The 27,832-nt window shown below is 38.1% G+C and overlaps 1 long non-coding RNA gene across 1 annotated transcript; it reads left to right on the top strand.

Annotated features, from left to right (window-relative positions):
• Positions 1-4,480: 4,480 nt before the first annotated feature.
• LOC141372837 (uncharacterized) lies at positions 4,481-27,832 on the top strand. The gene is made up of 4 exons (XR_012378299.1): positions 4,481-6,378; positions 10,703-10,774; positions 26,485-26,652; positions 27,128-27,832. It is a non-coding gene; the product is annotated as an uncharacterized lncRNA (long non-coding RNA).

Here is a 27,832-nt window from a genome sequence, read left to right on the forward strand (position 1 = left end):
CCATTTGGAATGGATCTCTTATTAATGTAGGTGTTTGCTTTTGTTAAATGTATTTTTATTTGGAAACATTCCTTTGAACAGGGTTGCTGGATAAAAGCATATGAACATAAATGATTTTACAAACAAAAATAATTTTTAAACTTTTAATGCTTCCAGCTGCATAGGTCTACACAAGTTTCAACATGGTCTTCAGCATCATAGAGTATCATTTAAAGCATGTTTTATTACTTTGAGATGATTAAATTGTTACCTCTAGTTTGCTTTAATTTGCTTTTCTTTTTTCTTTTCCTGTTCCTTTAGGATCTTGATGAGCTGAGGTTACCCAGTTATACTGATTGGTCTCACAGTACAATCTACTTGACTGGTTGCAAGAGAGTAGGCTCCATGTGAGAGGAAGAGATGGCCAGCACGAATGGCCTGCCATTGCTATACCTGGGAGCCTTGTTCTGCTATCCTAATGAGTTCCTAGCTCTGGCCACCAAGGATTTATTACAGAGCCCCAACAGTGGACTCACACATGAGAATGCCTTTTAACCAGTTGGGAACCCTCACAGGGAGTAAGTACCATGACGTCAAAGCCACTCACTTCTACCAGGGCAACTTACAATCAGATGTGCTGTTTAAGGGGGCATCTTGGAACCTCAAAAAACTCTACGATCATGCAGACAAAAGGTACAGCCATCTGAAAAGTTGTGAGGGAAAGAAGCTGTCTCCCAGCCAGACACTGTGTTGGGAAAACAGAAGGCTGCTGGTGGCTTCCTCTACTTTCAGAGCCTGTGCAGCCTCAGGGGAAATTCAAAGGGGCCAGGGTGATGGCCCTGAGCCAGCTGGTTCTGGAGAACTTTTGTGTCTGTCTTTCCTGTGCCCATCTGACCCAAGCCAGTACTCCACAGAGGGAGAGCCCCAGAGAGAGGCTCTTGGTGTCTCCCAGACCTCCACCTCTTCCACATGTGGTTCTCCCTTGTGAGTGTGTACATCCTGAGGAAAACCAGCTCACGGCAGTACAGGCCAGCAGGCATCTTCAACTTGACCCTTTTCAACATGTGAGTACCCGAGTCTAGGCTGAGCTCCAGAAAGAGAAGCTGACTCCAGAGATGGCCATCCACAGTGATAGAAGCCAGGAGCCAAAGAATAGGGAGGAGCAACAAGACTTTCGGCCCTCTCTGTTGGGGCCCACCACAGCATATGTCAGAAAAGCCACAGGTTGTCTTATGTTTCTAGTGAAGGTTACAACTTGGAAGCCAGTTTACCTTCTCACTGTGACTCGGGTGAGACTGATGAAGGTGAACATACCTCCTTGAGCTCACAGGTCTGCTCAGAAACAACTAGAAACTTCTTTAAATACAACTGATGAAGAAGAGTAGCTCCCTGAATCCAGAAGCAATGCAGGAAAGTGGGTCATATCCAAATAGAGCTGCCCATCCCAAAGATAAGTTGAAGACACATAAACCACCCAGTAGTCTCAGATCTCTTAAAAACAACTATTTCTCCTATCCTGCCAGCTCCACTGGGCCAAAAGCTCCAAGTGAAACATGGCTTCCACTTGGCTCCTGTGTTCAATCACAGTATTCTGATGCCTCCATCGGAGCTGAGCTCTACCTCCAGCAATGCATTTGGCACAGAGGACGAGATGAGCAACTTTTCTGAGAGAGAGTTTCTTGCTGGCTCCTACTTGGGGCAGAATGCTTCCATTGGCAAGTCTTGCAACAATCTACAGGCCATTCCAAAAAAATTGGAGGTCCTTTCTGCAGAAGAGTTGCTGCCTACCATCAGGGTGGTCCTGGGCTGGCTCTGCACCAACCACAGCTTCCTCACTCCCGTTGACAGGATCCACTGGATCTGTGAGATCACCAGTCTGTGCTGCTGAACCTGCTGCCCTCAGTGGGAGACCTTCAGCAACCAGGCCTGGGCCTGTCCCACCATCTCCATGACCTGCTGCAGAGCTATAAGGGCCAGATCTTCCCAAGTTCCTGCAACTCCTTGGTTATGTCTTCACCTTATTTTATGTCCTGTTCAGGTTTTCACTCTTGGCTAGCGCTGGGTTGGTGGTCAGACCGCCATCCTATGATTTCATTTGTTCCATCTAAACTAAGCATGATCGCAATTGCCCAAGAATTAGCAGATTCGGTTGTGCTTCTGATGATCTGAGAATAGGTATTTTATGGTGCAATATTGGTATTTTTTCCTGCATCTACGGCTCAAATTTTGCAATTTTGGCTTCTATGACGTTGTCTCTTGCCTTCTTTTTTTTCCCCCTGGCTCCCAGATGTCTTTTGGGACCTCTTGTCAATCTCTTATGTGGCATGTACTCCAGGGGATAGCTCTTTTTCTGCCATTAGTAGACCTCAAATGTGCACTCTGTAAATACTGGACATTAGTTAAAATTCCCACCTGGGCTCAGATTGGCATGTGTTAAAACTAATAACATTAGTTTCCTCTCCACCACCCATTCCCAACAGTCTTCCCTGAAAAACCATCATATTTCAAGGCCAACCTTAATACTCTCTCAGGATCCCAAATTCTGGAGGCATTGGAGTCCTCCTCTGTCCGGGGCACTCCGTACAAACTCAGCCTCAGATCCGGTTGCTCTCAGAAGGAAGAAATTCCATTCCTGGCTTTCTTTCACTCCTGGATTCTCATTTCTCAGTTGTCCTAAGCTGAGCCTTTGTGTTTCAGTTACACTTCCTGTTACTTCCCTTTCTCCATGCTTTTAAAAACATATTATTATATTTATTAGAAACATTTTGACAAACTAAAGAAAAAGAGAAAACTCAAAGGTAGTTTAACCCAAACATTGCCACTTTTGTTGTTTTGAATTATTTATAACCTGCCATGCTTCTTCTGCATATGTGTTTTTTAGTTGTAATTATAGTCTATAAACATTTTTTCAGCCTATTTTTTTAAAATTACAAATGCTTCTGATATTATTGCATTATCTTTGTTGGTCCTTTAGTAGCTGCTTCCTAGCATCATTTGCTTAGGTATCCATCTTGCTTTTCTAATATTTTTAGCATTAAATCATTAGTAATTATATGATAAAAATCTTTGATCCATTAGGATTAATTCCTTAGGGTAGATGACCAGAAATTGATTTACTTAGTTAAAAGGTCTATAACTTTATATATGTATATGTACATATATTTATATTTCATTACATTTATATGTGCATAGAGATATGTACATATGCATATAAATATAACTTTTCACAAGACATTGCCAAATGGCTTTCCAAGGAGGAATTTATTTCCCAAAGGAGAATAAACATTTTATATAGTTTTATAGCCTGTATTTTTCATTGAGTATATTATGATCATTTTCTTATGTATTTATTTTTTTAACAATGATTTAAAAAGTGACCATCATATGAATATGCTGTAATTTACTTAACCATAGTCTTATTTTTGGGCATTTGTTTCTACATTTTTTTCTCTTATAAATAATGTAAATAAATTTTTGTGGTGTCTTTGATTATTAGAATAAATTTTTGGAAGTAGAATTACTGAGACCTTAATGATACTAGAGGACTAGAATACATTAGGCTCTTAATGATACTAAATAATAAAGATAATGATACTAAATTAGCCTCCAAAAAGGTTGAAACAATTCTTACTCCCAAGAATATGAGTGTACATATTTTGCTGCATTCAATTCAGAGAATTTTAATTATTTTCTTGCCAAGCAGATAAGTAAAATTATCATTGTATTATTGACTACAGGAGATTGAAATTAATAGCTTAGTGGTTTAATTATTAATTTTAATGTTTTGTTCATGTCTCTTTTTACATTAAAATAGGATTTTTTTTACATTTTTAAAATTTTATTATGTTATGTTAATCACCATACAGTACATCATTAGTTTTTAATGCAGTGTTCCATGATTCATTGTTTGCGTATAACACCCAGTGCTCCATTCAATACGTGCCCTCTTCAATACCCATCACCAGGCTAACCCATCCTCCCCACCCCCCTCCCCTCTAGGACCCTCGGTTTGTTTCTCAGAGTCCATAGTCTTTCATGGTTCGTCTCACCCTCTGATTCCCCCCTTCATTTTTCCCTTCTTACTATCTTCTTCTTTTTTTAACATATAATGTACTATTTGTTTCAGAGGTACAAGGCTGTGATTCAACAGTCTTACACAATTCACAGCACTCACCATAGCACATACCCTCCCCAGTGTCTGTCACCCAGCCACCCCATCCTTCCCACCCCCCACCACTCCAGCAACCCTCAGTTTGTTTCCTGAGATTAAGAATTCCTCATATCAGTGAGATCATATGATACATGTCTTTCTCTGATTGACTTATTTTGCTCAGCATAATACCCTCCAGTTCCATCCATGTGATTGCAAATGGCAAGATTTCATTCCTTTTGATGGCTGCATAATATTCCATTGTATATATATATACCACCTCTTTTTATTTACCTGAGAGAGAAAGAGAATGAGAGAAAGAGAGAGAGAGCACATGATAGGGGGGAGGGTCAGAGGGAGAAGCAGACGCCCCGCTGAGCAGGGAGCCAACACAGGACTTGATCCAGGATCATGACCTGAGCCGAAGGCAGTCGCCTAACCAACTGAGCCACCCAGGCACCCTATGCCACATCTTCTTTATCCATTCGTCTGTCGATGGACATCTTGGCTCTTTCCATAGTTTGGCTATTGTGGACATTGCTGCTATAAACATTGGGGTGCATGTACCCCTTCAGATCCCTACATTTGTGTCTTTGGGGTAAATACCCAGTAGTGCAATTGCTGGGTCATGTGGTAGCTCTATTTTCAACCTTATACCATCAACTTTTTTCAAAGAAATGGAACAAATAATCCTAAAATTTGTGTGGAATCAGAAAAGACCCCGAATAGCCAGAGGAATGTTGAAAAAGAAAAGCAAAGCTGGTGGCATCACAATTCCAGACTTCAAGCACTATTACAAAGCTGTAATCATCAAGACAGTATGGTACTGGCACAAAAACAGACACGTAGATGAATGGAACAGAATAGAGAGCCCAGAGATGGACCCTCAACTCCATGGTCAACTAGCCTTTGACAAAGCAGGAAAGAATGTCCAATGGAAAAAAGTCAGTCTCTTCAACAAATGGCATTGGGAAAATTGGACAACCACATGCAGAAGAATGAAACTGGACCATTTCCTTACACCACATGTAAAAATAGACTCAAAATGGTGGAAAGACCTATTTTTTTTTGGTTTTTCTTATTTCTTATTGTTATAACCTGCAACCAATTAAAAACATAGGAGCATGCAAATTTAATTGGACCCTAAATACAATTGCCTAAGTCAGATAGCTGACTATCCCCCATGTTCTTTGCCTTGCTTGCTGCAACCTGCCAAGTACAGTGGTACATTCAGATAAGAGAACTGGTAATACTGGTAGCTTGAGAGGGGATAAGGTGACTCAGAGCATGCAGTGGAGCAGAAGAGAATAAGAGAAAAAGAATAAACTATTTTTTTTAAGATTTTATTTATTTGAGAGAGAGAATGAGTGGGGGAGGGGCAGAGGGAGAAGGAGAGAAAGAAAGAGAGAGAATCTGGAACAGGCTCTCCGCTAAGCACAGAGTTTGACATGGGGCTTGATCCCACGACCCATGAGATCATGACCTGAGCTGAAACCAAGAGTTAGAGGCTTAACTGACTGAGCCACCCAGGCACCCCTAAACTATTTTAAAAAACACAACCAGAATTGTTTTTCTGGTGGGAGATATTTGGTTGTTTTCACATATGGAAAAAAATTCATTCATCACTATGGAAGATTCTCCCCTCAAGAAGCTTAGGTGGGAGGTTCCAAATTGCATTTGGGAAGTTCTAGGCTAAACAATATGAATAGAGTGAGAGCAAGGAAAGCTCAGGCAGTGCTTACTGTCAACACAGTAGAAATTGGAATTGTGTCTCATGGTGGGTTTTGGTCCTTTTAAGCCCAGGACCCAGTCCCATTCTTCAACTTGCTGCTAAAAAGGAGTAACTTCAGCATGTCTTGTCAGCTGTGAACACTGGTGCCAGGGCATGCTCTGAGCAAGCAGCAGTGGTGGTACCAGCCAACCACCATAGTTCTGCCAATTTTTTTTTATTTTTTTATATGTAGGAATCATGCTCCTTAAGAAAGCCTCCTGTTGTGTTCTGTGATATTTTCTTGCTTTCCCTTGTAGGAGTTTTGGAACTTCAGGTGTTCAGCTACCATCAGCAGATACGCTGCTCTGGACTTACGAAAACACTGAGAGGCACCAGTGTACTGCCTTGAAGATGTTATTGTTGTGAATTCATGACATGTCACAGATGTCTCTTGCATGGCTTGCTGGTTCCTGGATGCCACACCAAGAATCTTGCTCAATCTATGGACAAATTATGAGGCAAAGAGCAAGAGAGTATGGTCAGTAAATCATTGAACTTCATTGGGTTTACCTGTAGGGTAAGCACCATTGAGGTCAGCCTCTGCCAATAGGATCACTCAGGTAAAGCCCTTCAATGAAAAGCCCTTACATTACTTATTGTTTCTACTCATCCTAAAAGTGTTTGCCTTCTAAAAGTATGATCTTTTGGCTTAGGCCTATGGGATTGTGGACAAAATTTTATATACTAGGAGACTTAATTTTCTCTTTGTATAGTTTTTTCTTCTCTCCATCAAGTCATATCAGGAATGATATACAGGACAACAGGTAAAATCTTAAACAGAATAAGTGCCTAAACCTTAATATTTGTATGGAGGCTCAGCTGAAGAAAATAACTGTTAGAAGCTTCATGATCACCAGGGATTCTGATAATGAAAGCACTGTGTAATGCACAGGAGCTTATAACTGGATGTGGCTATTGTTTAAATGGCTGTAGTAGGAAAGGGACCTTCTATGAGCAATTGTTTTCTAACTCCTTTTACTCTGGAATGTAGGAAAGAACCCTATTTCACAGATGAGTAAGGTAAAATCAATCAAGTTAAGCCGCTTTCTCAAAGACATGCCACTACGAAGTGACTTATCTGAGATTTGGGTCTAGATATACTCAGCTCCAAATTTGTCCCAAGAAGATTTGGCTCACTTATAAGCATACAAAAGCATAGGGTATTCAGTAACTAGCAGGAAGAGGACTCTTAGTGGAGGTCAGTGACCAACTACAGGGCAGCTTGTGGGACACAGAAACCCTTCCTCTTCCCCCCATCTGACTGCCCAGGTGATATGCAAACTTTCACTTTTATCCAGATGCCCCTAGGGAAGGAAAAGTTAGTGGAGGGGAGAAACAGCCCTGACAGAGTCTCAACTCTGACTTGAGAGGGTATTTACCCAGGAAGAAACTTCTTTAAATGACAAGACACTGAGCTTATAGATAAGCTTTACATTTTGAGTGGGATAGGTTAGAAGGTAAGATATATTCAGACAATAACTAGAGCTAGATATTTCTTTTCTATGTACGAGTTACAGTGTATAAATTTCAACCTCACTATAAATGTTTGTTATATGTGCTTTTCAAGCAGCTAGAAACTATATTTATTCTGGTTGAGTAATATATTTTGACAATAATAATTTCTCTTATGAACCTAAGACTCATATTTCCATCTGCCTCCTCTACATAGTCTGCTGGAACTTACCATATATCTGAAATTCAACATGTCACACAGGGAAGTTATTACTTCTGCCTGAAATGGCCTTTTTCCTTGTAGGCATTATCTAGATAAGTGGCGTTTAGGTAGGTTTGAAATACTGGTTCTATTCCCTTCTAACTGTCCATCCTCTCCCTCAACCAAAGCATTTACTCATAAGCATATATGTATATATACACGCAGACATATTGACTTATGCAATTGGGAAGGGGGTTCTGGCAAGTCTGAAATTTGTAGTCGGCTGGCAGGCTGAAAACTCTTGGGCAGGGCCTGATGCTTGCAGTCTTGAGGCAGAATTTCTTTTTCCTCAGGGAAATTACAGTTTTGTTCTTAAGGCCTTTATGATCTTTTAACTGATTGGGTGAAGCCCACCTCATTATGCTCATTATTGAGGTAATCTCCTTTACCTAAAGTCAACTGACTGTAGATGTTTGCCACATCTACAAAATACCTCTACAGCAAGGCTAGGGGAGTTCTGTTCAGTAACTAGTACTGAATACTGTTAGTCTAACCAAACTGAGACATAAAAGTAACCATTGTACACATGCAATTTCTCAACAATTTTCTGAACATTTCAGTTGCACTTACCAACAACTTCCTGAGTTATTAGTTAACTTATTAGTTCCAGATGTTTGCTGCTGTGGATACACGAAAAGTAAGATATATTTTCTGTCCTTGAAGGAATCACAGCTGAGACTAGAAATTGACATCTAATCAAATACATTATAATCACTGTAGTGTGAACAAAGGTGTAGGAGACTAGAGAGGAGATAGTGACAGTGCCTTCTAGGGAGTTTACAGAAGAGAGATTTCAGTCAAAGCACCTCTAAATCTACTCTTTCGATATATTGTCACCACGTACCGCAAGCTCTCTTCAGCATGAGCTGGAACATTGCCACATCCTCCTACCTCCCCTTCCCATCGCTACTCCTGCCTCCAGGTTGCCACCAGAATTACTGTGCTCTTGTATACCTGATTAGGTCTCTGTCTTGGTTAAAATGCAATGGCTCCTCATTGCATTGAGAGTCCAAATTCCTTAGCATAGTGTATATAGTTTAGGACTATATGGCTACAATCTATTCTTTCCAGATTTATTCAGCATTTCCTTTCTCTCAAACATAAATACTCCATTCTCCAGCTACAACAATCAGCTTGGCATTCTCTGACCCTACATTTCTTTTTCTTCTTCTTCCTTTTTTTCCCCCACATCCAAACATTTCACACAATTCCCTTTCTTGGAAATGCCCCCATTCCCCCTTTATCTAACAAGATTTTATTTATTCTTCTAGACTCAACATAAATATCTCCTCTTCTATGAGGGATTCTTCATTTCTGAGTGCAGTTAGTTGCTCTTCCCTTTGTACTTTTACTGTTATAATTCATATTTGGATTGTTTGTCTTCCTCTCTTACTAAACTGTGAACTCCATAGTGGCAAGACCTATATTATTAATTTCGCATCATCCTCTCTCTTATAGCTAGCATCAAACCTGGAACATGTTAGATGTTTAATATACATTTGTTAACCAAAAATTACACATTTTTCTAAATTAGTGCCTCAATGTCTCTCCAAGTTAATGTGAACATTAAAAATAAAGCACAGTACTGTTTAGAATCATTCCAGATAATTAGGTATTATTTCTTGCCTATTAGTTTGAGGCTGCACTCAAGTTGTGAAGATAGTAAGTGATATACTATGTAAACTTGATCAAGCTAGTTCATTGCTCGGCATTTTGTTTCCTCAAATATTATCTGCTCCATACTATTAAGAGATTGAAATTAAATCACATGAAAGCTCTGTAAATGGATGCCCTACATAAACGTCACTGCTGCTTATGAAGCTGCTTCCTATGAAGTTATCTTGTGGACTCTGCATCCATGGAAGATAACTTATTCCATTATCAAATGATTTTTATATCATTTTTGGGGAATTTTTTTCTTCTCTCTTTATATTGGTCTAAAGAGTAGAAGAAATTACATTCCCCCTTTAGTAAGAGACTTAGGAAAACATGTACATTTCTTTCTTGTTCAGGTTTGTTGAATCAAGACCAAGGGACATAAAACCCTAGTGATTTCCTATTTGGTATCTTATTATATTTATCATCTTTTTCCTTTTATCACTGTATATCTGAAATTGGTTTAAATGGCAATAAGGATTGCTTTGTACACTAGGGACAAACGTGGAGTTTTATTTCTTAAGTGCACATGATTATGTGTCTTAAAACATTTAATGAGCTTCTATTTAGTATGTGAAATACAGAATAAAAAGAATATATGATACCTATTCATGAAGAGCTTGTAGGAAACTGGTGCATTGAAACATTGTAATGTAAGACCAACAGTGTACCTATTAAGAAATGCCAAGATGAAATCTTTAATTTTATGGATAAATATATTTAAATGGCAAAATTCATAAAACATTGAGATTCATATTATCTGAGTTCTCTTCACATAGGAAAATATATTAATGTTAACCTATCACAAATTTAAAGGAAACTAATATAACTGTGATTCTCGAAATAAGTCATATCTACAAAAATAAATTGATCCTACTAGAAATTCTGGTTTCTAGCTACAAACTTTATGGCAAATATTTTTTGTTGCCGTTCCATTGTTGCCTGATCCTTTTTTTTTAAATTGAGATTTAATTGACATATAACATTATTATAGTTTCAGGCATACAACACATGATTCAATATTTGTGTATTTTGTGATATTGCCTGATCTAAACATAACATATGCTTTTATCATTCTCAAAGAAAATCTGAGATTAATCAATACAAATGTGTATTCCTGAAGTTATTATAAAATCAATGAATCTTAAAGTACCAAGTAGAACTGGTTGTCTTTTCAAACAATTCATGTCTTAAATGACTATTTCAAATGTATTGTTTACAATCTGCCTTTGGATTTTATACTTTGTGAATCAGGAGAATACTACATAGTAGTTCATCTAGAGGATGTCTGTCTTGATTTTGCTGCACACCTGTTAGTAATTCCTGGCTCCTTCGGAAATGCCAACACACACCTTTCCAAACAAACTTCTGGATCTTCCTACTGTAACTAAGTATTTTTTTTCTTTTCTTTAATTAAATCACTATAATACAGTGCTGAAGAGTATGCGCGTTGAGCCAACCATTCCTGCCTCAGTCACTTTACTTTCGAAAACCAAGAAAATGGGTAAGTTTTTTATTTTTTTCCCGAGTTGATTTGCTCAGAGTTGTCATGCAGATCAAATGAGCCAATGAATGTAAAGCAGTTTGTGGGATGCTGGGCATGGAGTGGCACAAATACAGCTTTCAGTTATGCCTCTCTTGAATTATAACTAACTGGAAAATCTGAATAGTTTGTTCTGTATCAAAACCAAATGGAGAGGATCCTGGGCAGAGTATTTATGGGTGAACATTTAATTTTATGTTTTCAGTTTTATAAAGAAACTCTTGCCTCTGACTTGGAAAAAAATGAAATAATCTGAAATCTGATGTCAAAATAGAACAATTTGTGATCATTGAATGACACTGAATATTAGAGCTGAATTGATCTAGGACAATATTTTTTCTTTAAAAATAAGGCATCTGAGACCTAGAGGGGTAAAACAACTTTTGCATAACTGGTTATATACTAAGGGGTAGCAAGGAAGGAAACTCTACTTTGGCTCCTTCTTGGAAAGAAACATGACTCACAACATTTTTCCTCTTTAACCTATTAATGTAGCAGGTTTATCTAATAGAGGAAACTATATTTTTCAAATGTGTTGGTATCTATACAATATTTAAAATGAGGCTCATAGGGTGAATAAAATGTTTTACAGAACAGAACTCCACTGCTAATTTATTTTCATTCTTTATTTTCTAATAAAATAGAGATGTATCAGATTGGATGAGTTTATTTGTAACTAGCTGACTCTGATTAATTTATATGGTACCCATTTTAAGCCCTCCCTCTTTCTGCTCTCTGAGGGCTTAGTGTCAGGATCTGAGGCTGGCATTAAAGTCAGAGCAGATGTACATTCACTTCCTCCTCTCTAGCTTGGCTCAAGCTGTTGGTGTAATCACTAGTCAACTCTAACACTCAATTTTTTGATCACTGCTTTAAAAAATAATAACGTTCTGAATGAGACTCTGGTTCACAGATCCTGCCCCAGATAGAATGATCCTTCTTGTATTTGCTTGAGTGGAAATTCTGGAAGGAGCAGATAGGTTGGGCAGGCATGTAGTTAATGTATTTCTTCTTTTTGTGGAATTGTGAGTGCAGGCTCCATAAGGAAGTCTCCTTACTGGTGACATACACCTTGCACATAACATTTGTTCCATGGGTCCAACCCTGATTTAATTTCCTTTTCTGGGGGTATAATACCATTTCATTTTTTTTTTATAAAGCATCTTAACTTGGTGGAGCAATGTTTTCATTCTAGCTGAACAGATTCTGAAGAGTCTTCTTACAGTTTTTAGTTTGATTTCTCCATTGTCATTATGTTTTAAGAGAGGAAGGGATGCAGATTCAACAGCAAAAACTGTGGATGGTACTCTGGAGGAGCCACAGGAAGTCATATAAAAGTCAAAATGCTGAGTTGTAAACCTGAGTAAGTCTATTTGAAATAGGGATAGAATGAATCTAAATTCATTCTAAATTTCTAAATTTAGTCATTTTAATTTATGAAGTGAAATTTTGGCACTTTAACATTGGAAGGTGGTTCAAATAATCTAGAAATTGATGAAAGGATCACTCATTTGAGTTATTTATGAGAATAACAATTGTCAAATTTTTTGAGAGAAAGATGCACTAGGATTTTTTTTTTACAATGTTCTATCCTAGTAGGAACTAGCTTCTTTCCATCTTTATGAAGTGCCTCCAACCTTTTCCTGGGTTTCTTCTGTAGCAGGACCTCTGGATCTGAAATGAGATCAGATTTTTAAGTTGCCACTAAGTGAACATCATTTAGCATTTTCATTCTTCTAAGAGCTCATCAAGTAATTGCCCTCTAATAGCAGGCAAGCAGGATAAGGCATCATGAAGCTAATGAAAATTTAAAATGGTCTCCATTTTCCATTGGCTTCAGAAAAGCTTATCAGGGCAACGACATACCCCACAGAAAATGACACACCTCTTAAAAGACATGCAGAAAGCAAGATAAGTCTTCTGGGTCCCCAAAACATAGCAGTGGCTTAATTTGACAAATTCAAAGCCAAAAAGTCAGAAAGTAAGACCCCTATAACTGAAAAGAACTGAGCTTGTCTATAACCAGGCATCTGCACAAAGATGTCTATGAAACTTTCATTAAAGCTATCTCCTTTTAGGTACTCTATCAAGCCTACATAATTCTGTGAATCTGTCCCAGATGATTTCTCTTAACTCTAACTTTTAGTCCTAAAAAATACTTAAGTTGTATTAATGACAGAAGAGCAGTTTCTTTAGTTTGGATTTACCCGAAATCAGACTCTGAGACAGGGGAATAACTACATATATTTTATTTGGGAGGTGATCTCAGAAAGCATGAGAGAAGCTCTGGGGAAATTGAGAGAGAAAAATGGGAAAGCCAGTGAAATGAGCATGAGTGAGTGGATTACCAGTGTAGACAGTTGGGGTTTGGTTCCTCTGGGGATCTTCTGAGAAACCATGTAGAATGTACTTCAGTATTGTATCACCAGTGGGAGAGGAAACTGGGTAATTTATCCATCAACTCTCATTCCCCATTGGGGTAGGGTTACCTGACATCTTGGGCTACCTACATGTAAGTTGAACCAGCTCCTGTGGCTCTAGTAAAAGCCCTCAGAGAAACAGAATCACACTTGAGAGCGCCACCTTCATGACCTAATCACCTCCAAAGGCCCCATCTCCAAACACCATCACATTGGGGTTTAGGTTTCAACATAAGAATTTCTTTGTTGGGGGGAATAAACATTCTATAACATTCTGTCCCCGGGCTCCCCAAACTTGTGACCTCACATACAAAATACATTTATTTCACCCACAAACTCCAAAAGTCTTAACATGTTCCAGTATCAACTCTAAAGTCTAAAGTCCAAAGTCTTACTTAAATATCATCTAAATCAGTTATTGGGAAGACTCAGACATGACTTGTGGTATGATTTATGTTGAGGAAAAATTCCTCTCCAGCTATGAACTTTTGAAACCACACAAGTTAGATGCTTCCAAAATACATTGGTGGGACAGACATTCCCATTCCAAAAGGTAGAAGTAGGAAAGAAGTGTTAAATTAAATTTAATTTTAAAAGGGGGCTGTTACACTGGGGTGGCTTTAATGCCTTAGTAGCTTACATAAGCAAACCAAAACCTAAACCTGTAATGCCTCATGGTTAGGAAATCACAGCCTAAAGACAACCAATCTCAAGCAACCCACTAGGCTTTACTAAAAAAGGTGACTTCTTAAGCTATAGCCAATCGAATAATTTTCTTGTTTTGCTTGTTTCCAGATCTTCTCTATACAAGGTTTTCCTCTAGCCCCCATTGGCGGAGCAATCCTAACCACTTCCAGTTTAGTGCTGCTGGCTTCAAACCGGTTTTTGTTCAAACAAACTCTTTAAATTTTAATATGTCTCAGGGTATCTTTCAACAGAGGAGAAGAATGACAGGTCCCAAGCAAGTCCAAAACTTAATGGGACAAATTTCATTTGACCATAAGGCTCAAGAAGAATTCTCTTTGACTCAATGTTTTGCTTTTCAGACCCACAGGGGTTGGCAATGTCCCTCCCACATCTTGATGGCCCCACTCATGCCAAGGATCTCTGCTGGGATCCAGTGGTTCTGCCAGGTAGAACTGTCCTTAGACACCTGGGTGAAGGCACCATTGATTCCTCAAAGCTATCAAATCCCAAAATGAGTTAATTATCTTTATTCTCAAACATGCCTTCTTTTGTGTTTCCTATCTGAAGGAGTAACACCACCCAGTTACCAAAAATGGAGTCATAATGAATTTTTTCCTCTTGTCATTTTCCACATTCCAGGTCACAAATTCTATAAATTTCATCTCAGTGGAGTTGGTATTCCTCACTAGTACATTTCTTATTTCTTTAGTGATGGGAATGACATTCAGGCCTTCCCAGGGTACATAGCTGGTGGCCTTCTGATTTCATTCTGACTTGCTCACCCCTCTGTTCCTTCTGATCTTTTCCTCATTACTTTGTCAAGGCAATTCTGCATCTCAGTCTTGATGACATCAGGCCATTATGGTCCAAGCTTTAGGGTCATCATAATATCAAGAGAGAATACTACTATACCAATAAACTTTCACCTCCCCAGTCCAAAACCCTAACTATTCACACCCATGTCCCCATTTCTTGCTAGTATGTATTTGCCAGATGCTGCAGCTTTTTTGGTGGATAAGCTATTTCTTTCTTTTATTTTTAAAGATTTTTTTATTATTTATTTATTTGAGAGAGAGAGAGCGAGCAGGGGGAGCAGGAGAGGGAAACTCATCCCGCTGAGCAGGAAGCCTTATGCAGAGCTCCATCCCAGGACCCTGGGATCATGACCTGAGCCGAAGGCAGCTGTTAACTGACTGAGCCACCCAGGCACCCCTGGATAAGCTATTTCTTCACATAAGACTATACTTGTCTGATCAGGACAAGTACTATGAGTACCATGAGACAGTACTTATCTCATAGAATTATTTTGAGAATTAAATGAAATAAGGCTGAGAACAGCCAGAACAAAAGCCCTGCGGTTGGGAGTATGCTCATTTTGGTCAGGGTATAGCAGGGAGATCATTGGCTGAAGCAGAGTGAAAAAGGAGGAATGTAAAGTAAAAGTAAAAAGAGTAAAGTAGATGAATTAACAGCAGTAGCAAGGTACCATACCATGCAGAGCATATTGACTACAGGAAGGCTTTAAATTTAACTCTGAGTGATCAAGACCCACTGGAATATTTTGAACAGATAAGTGGCATGATCTGACTTACATGAGAAGGTTGACCCTGTTTGCTGTGTGGAGTGTGGACTGAATGGAAGCAATAGGAGAAGCAAGAATACTAGTTAAGAGGTGATTGCAACTCAGGAAGAAATGTTGGGGTTTGGATTTAGTGAGGAATTGGGAGAAAGTATCAGGTTATGGAAAATTTCCAAGTAAGTATTGGCAAGATATGGTGATGGATTACAAATGGCATGAGAGAAAGACAGGAGTCAAGGGTCAAGAACAACCCCAAGGATTTTGGCCTGAACTGGAATATGCAGTTACCATTTACTGAATTTGAGAATAATGAGGAAAGGGGAGGTTTTTGGGGAAAAGATTAGGCATTTAGTTTTGAACATGTTAAGTTTGAGGTATCTCCAATGGTGATATTGAGTAAATGATTAGATATATGAATCTGGACTTCAGGAACAGGTCTGGACTAGAAATACAAATGCCCAGTTATATTTAGACAGATCATGTTTAAAGTTTTGACATTGTAAGAGATTACATAAGAATGAGCTCAGATAGAAAAGAGATTAAGATCTGGGGGCTGACATCAAAAGGAATGAGATCTTGCCATTTGCAACGACGTGGATGGAACTGGAGGGTGTTATGCTGAGTGAAATAAGTCAATCAGAGAAAGACATGTATCACATGACCTCACTGATATGAGGAATTCTTAATCTCAGGAAACAAACTGAGTGTTACTGGAGTGGTTGGGGGTGGGAGGGATGGGATGGCTGGGTGATAGACATTGGGGAGGGTATGTGCTACGGTGAGCGCTGTGAATTGTGCAAGACTGTTGAATCACAGATCTGTACTTCTGAAACAAATAACGCAACATATTTTAAGAAAAAAGGAAAAGAAGAAGATAACAGGAGAGGAAGAAAAGGGGAGTATGTCAGAGGGGGAGACGAACCATGAGAGATGATGGACTCTGAAAAACAAACTGAGGGTTCTAGAGGGTAGGGGGGTGGGGGGATGGGTTAGCCTGGTGATGGGTATTGAGGAGGGCACGTTTTGCATGGTGCACTGGGTGTTATGAACAAACAATGAATCATGGAACACTGCATCAAAAACTAATGATGTAATATATGGTGATTAACATAACAATAAAAAAAATTAAAAAAAAAAGATCTGGGGGCTGAAACCTGTTGAGCTAAAAAAAAAATGAGTGTAATTGGGAACTAAGGTTATTATTAATAAAATTGGTTATGAAGAATTATTTTGCAAAACTTTACAAGTAAGGTGATTGAAAAACATCCCAGTCAAATGTCCCCTAGTAAGATAATTGGGGCAAAAGCCAAAAAAAGTTATTATCCTTGGTCTTTGGAGTTCAGGGTAGGGTAGGTTTATTGAAAAATTGAATTTGCATGTATATCCATGGGCTATAATAATTACTTCTGGAAACCAATTATAGGAATTAGGAATAGTCTAACACAGTTATTATTTTACTTGAAAAGGAGTACTGAAATTTGTTTTATGCTGCATAAAGAACTTGTTTGATATATATTTCATGAGCCCTGGTTGAGAGAGAACATTTGATATTGGAATATATGAAAGCTTCTAATCAAACATTTATGTCAGCAAGAGTTTTCTTTTGTGGAAGAAAGTTAATGTGATAAAAAAGTAAAAAGGGCATAACAATGCCCTGAAGATGCTAATCCATTTTAGGCAAGATAGAGGGGGCAGGGAGGAGCCTTGCTAATGGACAAATCTTCACAACTGGACTGAAGTCAGGAGCTTGGGCCATAGACATGGCTTTTGACCTCTGTTTCTGCAAGGTGCCTCTTAACCTTCTGTTCTCTTAGCTAACTCTGAGCCCATTCTGTTACACCTCCTTAATAGCACAGCAGTGGTGAGTGGTGACCTTTAACTCTCTTCAGACTTTCACATTTGAATGGGAGGAAACGATGAAGTTTAGTTTAAATGAATCTAGGATCTAATGCAAACAATTTCTGAAGGGGAGATAAGCTGCTTTAAAATGTGTTTATTTTATTTGGTAGAATATATTTCTTGTCAACTTCTCTCTTCTCCAGCTATTCCAGGCTGAGACCCCTGACAGCTTTTGGCTATAAACTCATACTTGAATTTTCATAGGCCTGTGCATGACTTACACATCGTCACCAAGTCTTCCCTTTCTCTGTCCTCCTTCACCTTTGACTTGGCTGATTGGAGACTGGAATAAATCTGGCATTCTAGTAATGACCATTGGGCTCTTGACTTCAACTTCTTTATCCCTGGACCATGCTCCCTCCTCTACTCCAGGAAGTTTTTTTCTACCCGTAGACTTGGGATCTGGTATACAAGGGAAGACTGAGGGGTGCATGAGTAGCTCAGAGGACCGAACATCTTTTCTTGCTTTTTTGGTCCAGTCCCAGGTCTGAGTATTGACCCAGGTTCCCATCTCATTCATTCTAAGTAGTGTCCCTGTACGGCATTCCCCTCCTCTCTAGAACTCGGATCCTGACTTTAGCTGTGTATTATTTGACTAGCTGGACCAGTTCCCCTGAGATTGGACCATCTTTCTGCTTGGGGTTAGCTTATTTTTATAGATGTCTTGTAAATCAACTATTTCTTGCTTGATAGTCAAGTGTACAGCTATCTTCTGGTTGTTTGTTTCTACCTTCTTGATTGTAGATCACAATGCTAAATAGTTCCACAACCTCCGTTGTGAGAATTGGGTCCTAAAACATTCTGTCCTGACCATGTGGGCTTCTTCTCTGGAATGATCTGGGAATCTGTTCCCCAGACTCCCTCATTATTGTCTGGGTCTCAGCCTTCCCCTTTCCTCTCCCTCTCTCTACCTCCCTTCTGGCATGCTGTAGGTCTTCAATCATCTGTTCAGTAATTAGATAACTTGAGTTAATGAAGTATTAACACAGTAATATTCATATATTATAAAAATTTGGTTTTATCTAACACTGAATTTTAACTTCCAGACTTAAGTGGAACACAATTTCGAATCCCTGTCTGAGACTCAGATTTACTTTCACTGAAGTTGTGTCAATTTCACGAGCCTTTCTGAAGTCAGAAGCATTTTTTTAGGATTGAAGTGAGAACAAGGATAGATCTTCTGTGTATTTCCAATGACGATCAATGCTCATTTCCATGTACTTTATTCCAGTCAGAAGTGAGCAATTTTTCTCATGTTTTGTTTTGTTTTTTTCTTTAGCTTAGGTTAAAAACTGATTTTTACTGGTAAATTTAATTTTACATAACCTTAGTTCTATTATTGTCTCTGATCTGATCACTTTCAAGAGAGAATTGAAACTACTCTAATGACCGCCTATTCGAATGCCTGACATCTGACCATTACATGATGATGTTTTAAGACAGAAATAATTCCTTTACATCCTACTCCCAAAGTTATGTGCTTCAAAAGCACAGGTTCCTTTGTTATTCCTGGAAGTGAGAAAAGCTCTGAGAATATTGTGGCTCTGTTTTCTGATCCCCAGAGCCTTTAACATAATAATGATGCTTGTTGCATTTATGTATCATTTTATGCATTAAAAAAGTGCTTCCACATATGCTTCTTGTAGCAGCCTAGCAAAATAAAAGAGCATGAATTTTGGAGTTAGGCAACCTTAGACTTAAATTCCAGCTAGCATCCTACCATCTGTGGTCTTGGTCAAGTTCCTTAATCTGTCTGCACTCATTTTTTCAATTCAAAAAATGGGGGCGATGCTACTTATTTAGGGAAGTTGGGAGGATTAAATCATATAATGTATGCACTGCTTCTGGCACATGTAGGCTTTCAGTACATCCTGGTTTGATAGCAACCTTGGGAGATTGAGAGGAATTGAAATGATAACCAACATAAATAACTTGCAAGGACTTTTTATGTGGGTAATAGGTAAGTATTTCCTCTTCACACATCAGTACAAGAAATGTTATTTTGGTTTAATTTTCTAAGTCAAATAAAATCTATGTGCCTCTACTCTCTATGGAGGTGAGAAATTAAATCTCAGTCATGTGTTTTAGTGTCTTCTCACTCCTTGGATTCCAAATTCGGAGGGGGGAAAGAAGGATGCTTGTGTGCATATAGAAAGAGGTAGGAGGTAGAATGGCCCTCTCAGTTCTTATAGCTCCTCTTTCTGCAAAAGCTACTTTCCATGTTTCCCTCCAGAGAGCACTGATGTTCTCTGTAAAGCTCAGAAGTGCATTCCTTAGAAATCCTGTCCATGGACCATAGGCTTGGTCACTGAAGACCTTTGCTGATCAGTGCATGGCCTCCATCAGTATTCCGCAAGGAACTACTATCAGAGATATTACATGCACTCATGGAATCTCCCCAGACCCTAGAGCCTACCCTGTCAGGGAGAACTTCTCTTTCACTGGTCTCTGTTCCCAGCACCAGCCTTTATCCCTGTTCACATCATGGGTCTCCACCTCACATTAAACCTGTGAGGGAGTTATTCTTTATACACAGCAGATTTTACTTTCAAATCTCAGATTCTTTGAGGCAGTGGAGCCTAGAAGCAGAGTACCAAGTTTTGGTTACTTTTGGGAGAAAGGGAAGGAAATAGTAACACTCATTCTTTTGAACTTATATTAGTGAAAATAATATATATGTAAATACAATAGATCATCCTGCAATAATTGAGGTCTTCCATCACTTTCATGATGTAAGTTCTTCAGCCACCACACCATGCCCAATAAGGAAAGAGGTAAATCCTGGCTTCCTACCCCATGAGGATTGGCCCCTTCCTCAACTGCAATACTGCCCCACTGTTAAGAGGGAAGAGGTCCTTCAGTGACTGGTAATTCTGATCAGAGTCCTCTGAGAGGGCGGTCACTCATCCCTTGGTCTCAAAACGTCCAACATGAACATGCTGATGTCTCAGCAGACCTTCTCAGGACTGATCCCCATCATGGCTTACATACCTCTTCTGATCAGTAACCGCTAGAAACTCAGCTGCCCGTGTTACCGATTACCAGGACTCACCACTGTACTGCTCCTGTGCTCTTACCCCTCTGCCTCTCCTCACAGACTCCCAACCCTTCCCCTGTGCCTTCTGCCCTTTATCCTCATCGTATTTTTGCCCATTTTCATTCCCTTCATCTTTTTTTTCTAATAGAAATGAGGTTTTCTTTGATGTCACTTACCTCCTTCAATCCTTTCAAATGGAGGATGCGTTTTCTCCTAACTTGCTCACCTCGGAACCTAGAAGTGGTATATATGTTCCCCTTTGCCTCCATTTTTTTCCCTATTGACTCCAATGAAATAAGGTCTAGAAAATGTCACCCAGTTTTTAGTTATCACTTGCACTTCACCACGCCAGTCCATGGGCTGTGGGGGACAAAGTTAGAGCCACACAAGACGCCTCAGCACCCGTTTCGGTGGCAGGAGAAGGAAGGGTATCGTGCTTAGGTTGTCATAGGGCCAGAGTTTCTTTAAACAAAGAAGTGGTATCATAGGTCAAAAGAATATTTGGCAACCAACATGACTTTTGAGTAGAGTAAAAACCCAAATGTGTTTCAATGAGCTTTTCTATCACCTCTAGAACCAGCTTTTTAGATTAAAAAATATTGTTTTCTATAAATTTACTTCATGTTAATTACATATGTTTATGGATAAACACAGGAAACAAAAGGAACAAAGGAACAAAACAGGAGAAGAAGATAAAAAGGAAGCAAATGATGTTCCCATATGCCTCATATTATATATAGGACTGAGGTCTGGTACTGAAGGGTATATTATCACTAGTAATTGCTATATGCTGAGTACATATTTTGCTAAATGTTGTCTAAGTACACACTCAACATGGCTTTTTAAAAATTGAGCTTATGGGCGCCTGGATGGCTCAGTCAGTTAAACATCTCACTTCAGCTCAGGTCATGATCCCAGGAGTTCTGGGATCAAGTCCCACATCGGGCTCCCTGCTTGGCGGGGAATCTGCTTCTCCCTCTCCCTTTGCCCCTCCCATGCTTTTGCTCTCTCTCTTAAATAAATAAATAAAATCTTTAAAAATAAAATAAAATATATTGAGCTTACATCCTGAGTAGCAAAAGAATAATTTCCAAATGCAATTTTAGAAGCAGTTCTGTTTTCTTGCTTGATAACTTAAAATTTTTTTAAAAAATTTGGTCATTGCTTATTGTTTTGATTGACAACAAAGAAATTTTTTACCTTGTCTTGTTCTGAGAGGTCATGGTTTTCGTGAATTGATTATTTTCAAGACGGTTTCCCAAGAGACACTGGTTTAAGATCTCAGCCTAAGTAAGATGAACAAGGAACACGTTTTGCCACCAGATGGAAACCTGTGGTAATCAAAGAAGTCAGGTTTCTGTCATCAGGCACATGTCACCCAGATGATGAAAGCCCCTTTTGTACACTGAGCATCATTTTCAGAAAGCATTAGGTAAAACTGGCTAATCTTTGCTCTGCATATATTCTCTCAACCTGATTATGTTATTTTCGTGGAACAAGATGAGGTCTAGGATCAAAATGTTAGACTCAAAATGAGATGTTTTCCATATTCATAATCCTTAGGTCATTGCCATATCAGAACTATATCAGATAATAAAATTTAAAAGCCCATTTTCATTCTGAGCTGCTCAATTTTAGTAACTGTTGAATTTCACACCACCTCTTATCCCTGCACTAACTGCCTATAGGAAGCACAGAAACTTAATTATTGGCAGGCCAAATATTTGTATCCTATGGAAACCAGAGCATTCCATAATTTGAGAATGTAGCAAATATTTTTCCCAAAGCCAGATTTTGCACTTAGTTGTGGGTTACATTTAAAACTAGCAGCGTAACTTCTCGAACTGCAATTGGGATCTTTTATCTAATTTGAGGTCTGAACATAGGTTATTAGCTCTTCTTCCTTTTGAAAATTTTACTCTGCTTCTGCCATTTCTTCATTCATGAGCTATAAAATATCAGCTTACAAGTTGGTAAGGCTCTATCTACTATTTTCTTTCAATGTGCCATCTATCCAGCAATTAAGGTTTTTCTGTGTAAGTGAATCTCTCTTCAGAATGTCCATCATCAGATTTTATTTTCTCTTGCTTAACCTGCAGTTTTCTGCAAAAGGTGTACTTGATAAGCATCTCATTTGGTTTAAATAAGTTGGTTTACTTTACAGGGCCAGTTCTCGGGAAGTACAAACTATCATATGCAAGTGCTTGAGAAATGTAAAGTGCTATGAAAATAAAAAAAACATTATTGTTATTATTTTCTTAGAGCTTATAAATGACTTGCATTTTAAGAATGACCTTTGGCAAATCCTCCAAGTTATTAGTATCATAGAAACAGCTATGCGTCATGGAGACCTTCCAATCTGGTTTTTGTATATCAAAATAAGGCTGTTGAAGATGGTTGCTATCCCCAAGAGGGGCAGAAGCTGGAGTCCTTTCTATGCTTTCCCAATTGTCAGTCCATTTCATAGCAGAGCTGTGAAAAGGAAACAGAATTAAAGAAAGGGACATAAGATTAAGAAACAGTCTCCACTCCGTTACTTTTCTCCTACATAACTCTGGGCAAATCATTGAGCCTGTTTGAGACTCAGTTTCCATATCTGTAAAATATGGATGACTATACTTGCTATACCTAGCTTTCGGAATTAAAAATAATCATGAATTTCAAAGTACTACACACAGTTGGTTATTACTAAGATTTAATTATTGGTGTATTGTTTCTCATCAGAGAGCCATGCACCCAAGCTACACTGTTTTAAAATTGCTTTCACTAAACTCCATTTCAGTGTTACTCTATTAGCCAAATTTTCGGGCTATGATAAGAGAATCAAAACTCTTTTTTATTTGCTTTGCTGTAAAAAAGTAATTGAGGAAATTGTTTACACCTCACATATAGTATCCTTTTTATAAGGTCCCAGTGAGGTGACACATTTTTTCTCAGACTATTTGGGTTTCTTTTAAACATGGCTTCCAGGGCGCCTGGGTGGCTCAGTCAGTTAAGTGGGTGCCGTCAGCTCAGGTCATGATCCCTGGGTCCTGGGATCGAGCCCCATGTCCGGTTCTCTGCTAGAAGGTCAGCCTGCATCTCCCTCTACCACTTGTCCTCTCTCATGTGAGCACTCTCTCTCTCTCTCTCAAATAAATAAATAAAATCTTAAAAGAAATAAACGCGGCTTTCTATTTTTATTTTTTAAGTCATGTATCTGTGTGTTCCTCTTCACACTAGCTTCTAGGCAGCTCTAAGTCCATGATTCATATCTAGCAAAGTATGTACGACTTCATGATACCTCACAACCGTCTTTAACTTACTATTTCCAGCTGTATTCATTTCTTCACGATCTCCTCACTTTACCCTCCTCATATGCTGCATGTATTTTGAAAACAACATGAGTTTTGGAATGAGGTGTTATCTAAATAAGGAAAGTAATTTCTTCTATAAGACAGAATAATAATTGCCAGCATATATTGAACACTAACTATGTGTTAGGCCCTATGAAAAACACTATATAAATAGGATGTCATTTATTCCTCACCATGAAAATGGTCTTATTATTTCCCATATTTTACCATTGAAGAAACTGAGGCTCACAGAGTTTAATGGACTCATCCAGTGGGTCTCCACTGATGAATGGAGGGTGCTAAATTCGAACATAGGTTTATCTGGCTCCAGTATTCGTGCTGATTAGTCATTACACCATACAGCCTTTTCATGCTAATTATAATAATGTGACAAATGACTAATATTATTGTAGAATTACCAAAGATTTTTGATGTAGTAAAATGTTTAATCTTTATCAAAAGCTTCCACAATTTAAAAAAAAATAGGTGTTTTAAGACTCTCTTATTCATATCTTTGCTGGAAAATTTGATAGAGCAGATCTTTTACCACTCCTTGCCTTTACTGCCAAAAATGATATCGATGTCTGTCTCCTTTTGTGAGTTGGTATGATACCCAAGAGAAATGTATGCCTCATAATGACATATGGAGAAACATATCCAACAGTCCTTTTTTAGAATGTAACAAATACCTTCTGGCACTTTCTAGCAATCTTTTGCCACAGTTTGTTCCTTCAAGGTATACTTCAAATACCTTTGCTACTCTCTTTCTTTTCATGAACTTCACGTGTTTTTATTCATTGCCATATCTTCCTGTTCAGATTTGTTTAAGCAGAAAGGTTCTGTTTAGTCCCCTTTCTTTTTGCTATATGGTAATTGTCCTTAAGGAATCTGTTCCTTTTTAATGTTGTAGACATGGTTGTAAAAAAATGGTTGAGGAAATGTAGGTCACACAGTTAATAAAAATTGGTTAACAGCAAGATCCCGGCTGGGTTAGTGGGAAGGTGATGTTTGATATCACAACAAGGAAAGCATTGTGGAGTAAATGACTTCTGAACTAGCTTCGTATTGAAGGATTGGGCGTCTTGAAGCTGGAGTGCTCAGGACTTGTAGGCTTGTTTCTCCTCAGCAAAACCATATAAAAACCCTCCTCCTGCCACAGAACAGATTCTTCTCAGGAGAGAGAAGAGCAGTGTTCAGAAAGCCTGGAAGATGCAGTGAAGTTAGGGAAGTCATTTCCAGAAAAATTGGTAACTGAGGCAGTAATTTTTAAGAGAATCGAAGGAGACAAGGTATCTATCACTTTAACTTTTGAACAGGGTCTGTGTATTAACTAATAGGACTGGGAACAGCTGGAACTATAAGCATATAGTTCATTAAAACTCTTAGATGATTTTTGAGCATCATATTCAGAAAGAATGAAATGCCTTTACAACTGTGCCATCATTCCAGTACAAACCTGAGTGAGACAAAGATCAAGCGGGAACACAAGAGATCTGCCAAGGACACCAAATCAGACCATGAAAAAAAGAGGATAAGAACAGAACCAGCAGGGAAATTTTTTGCTCAACATTTGCTAGAAGTTTCATTAAATGCTTACTGAAGTAGAATTAGAATTGAATTTCTCAAATTTGTCTTTTTTTTTGTAATTTGTTTTTGTGCAGGACCATTTTGTCTATTATGTAACATAGGCACAATTCCAAGGGCTCTAAACTTTCAGAAGATCTACAAATAAATGTGCTACCTAGAAAATGACCTATTAGCTCTAGAATATGAAAGAAACCCCTGCAAGTAAAAAGGAATTAATACTTAATGAAATATCCACAAAACATAACACACATTACTTGTTTGCAACTTCACTCAATGCTTATACCTTAGGATAGAGGTTAAATAATAAGAAAAAATGAATAAATTATGAAAATACTTTCCACAATTTTCACAGCAAAAATATTCTTGATGTATGATGTAGGTGTTTTAAAAACATGCTTTTTATCATATGCAGGGAGTTCTTTAAGAAGATTAAAATGTAAAAGATTGTCATAAAATAATTCAGGATGAGTTTATGTACATATATGTTTGCTTTAGTTTTCTATTGGTATGTAACAAATTACCACAAATTTAGTAGATAAAAACAACACACATTTAACATTTCACAGTTTTCCTGTGTAGGACTCAGGCATGTGTTATCTGGGTCCTTTGTTGAGGGTCTAATCAGATTGAAATCAAAGTGTTGGTTGGACCTGTGATCTTATTTGGAGACTTAAGTAATTCAGTTGGCTACGAGTCATCATAGGAGTGACATCCATCAACTTGGTCACATGATGTAATGTAGTTACAAGAATGGCATCTGTTGCCTTTGCTATATTGTATTGGTAAGAAGCAAGTGGCAGGTCCCACCCACACATGAGGGGAAGGGATTATGGGGCAAGTGGGGAGTGGACAATACATCCTAAAATGACTTCCTGGGGGTTACTTTTGTGGTGTCTGCCACAGTGTTTAAAGTTAACTTTTCTCTTTAAAAAAAAAAAGATTTTGAAATAATTGACAATAACTGAACCCATATTCATGTCTTTGTGTGTCTGTATAAATGCATGCTTATATGTCTGTATAGAAACTTGGTATATTATATGGTGTATTACAATAGATTATATTTGATAGTAATTAACAATTAGTTCATACATTTTTGTGTTTGAGTATATGTGTTCTTTTACTCCAAGATGGAGGAGTCAGGATCACCTGACTCACAGTTGGAGTAAGTGATTCTTGAGACCTACCAATTTTTGGAAGGAGCCTGGTAACTGGAACAGGAGCCTTATTGGAGAAGCCTTGCTTGTAGTTAGGACTCCACAGATGGAACAGGATTTCTGAAGATGAAGTGAAACTTGGTAAGTCTCAGAAACAATGGAAGTTTATTTTCTTGGATTTGATTCTTGGATTTTTGGAAGCCACACAGTTTGAGGGACAGAAATATACATCTAACAGCAGTAGCAAAATTTTAAGATGAAGATGAGGACAGCTGGAAGGGAGGGTCTCTGGGTGATACTAGTTTTTAACCTGTCACATTTGGAGTCAAGCTGTGAAGGAACCCTAGAAGATAGGTAGTTTCATTTGCCAGCACCATAAAACATTAAGATGGCTGTATACATTCATAGCTCCCAGTTAAAATTTCTACTCTGAACAAATAAGCAATGTATATTTGGAAAATCGTTGCTTCTCTGTAAGAGTGCTTTACACCACAACCATTTGAAGAACTTTCAAATTCAGTATATTTTATGTCAGAGCGAATAAAACCACATTTTTAATGAGGTAAAATGTCTAGTCTTCTCCATTTTTTATTTTCTCTTCTACCAATTATTGCAGATGCTTGAACTAGCCTCCTCAGCTGCAAATTGATGGATACAGAGAACCAGCCACATGGAGTGTTCATATGATTGTTGCCATCTGTCTTTAAATATAACACTCTAGCATGCGTCTCTAAGTAACATAAGAAAATCTCCACCTGGAACCACAACTCAAGCTTAAGTCTACATTTCCCAAACATATAGATTATGGAAAGATCAAGAACTAAAGAGAACAAGATAACTTGTGTGAAAAAAAATATGAATATTACAAGAGAAGAAAGGAGAATTGAAAGAAAGTAGGGAATTAATTGAACAGCAGGAAGGAGATGGACAATTTCCAAGAACAATATATTCCTCCCACTTGAAAGCTGGGGAGCTTAATTTCTTCTCTTTCTTTCATAATTACTGGGAGGGCTTCTTCAGAACTAATAAATTTTATTGGTTCAGTTAAAAATATTTATTATACAGGACCTACAGAAATCTCAGTATAGTTGTTTTGACTCTTTATTAAAATTTTGTATTTTTAGATACTATATAAGTTAAGGTATACTATATTTTAAATAGGTTAGAATTGCTCTACTTTTGTCGCTAAATTTGGAATGAATTAGAAGAGCTTTGGAATGCATTAAAATTAACTTTATGCATATAAAATCACCTTTTGAATTTTTTTATAAAATTCGTTTAACCAATTTAAGCTAAAGGAAACTCTATGAACTGATTTGAG

The sequence above is a fragment of the Callorhinus ursinus genome, unplaced genomic scaffold (genome assembly GCF_003265705.2).
Source record: "Callorhinus ursinus isolate GAN/ISIS: 27379988/994484 unplaced genomic scaffold, GSC_fseal_2.0 scaffold5, whole genome shotgun sequence".
NCBI classification, from domain to species: Eukaryota; Metazoa; Chordata; class Mammalia; order Carnivora; family Otariidae; genus Callorhinus; species Callorhinus ursinus.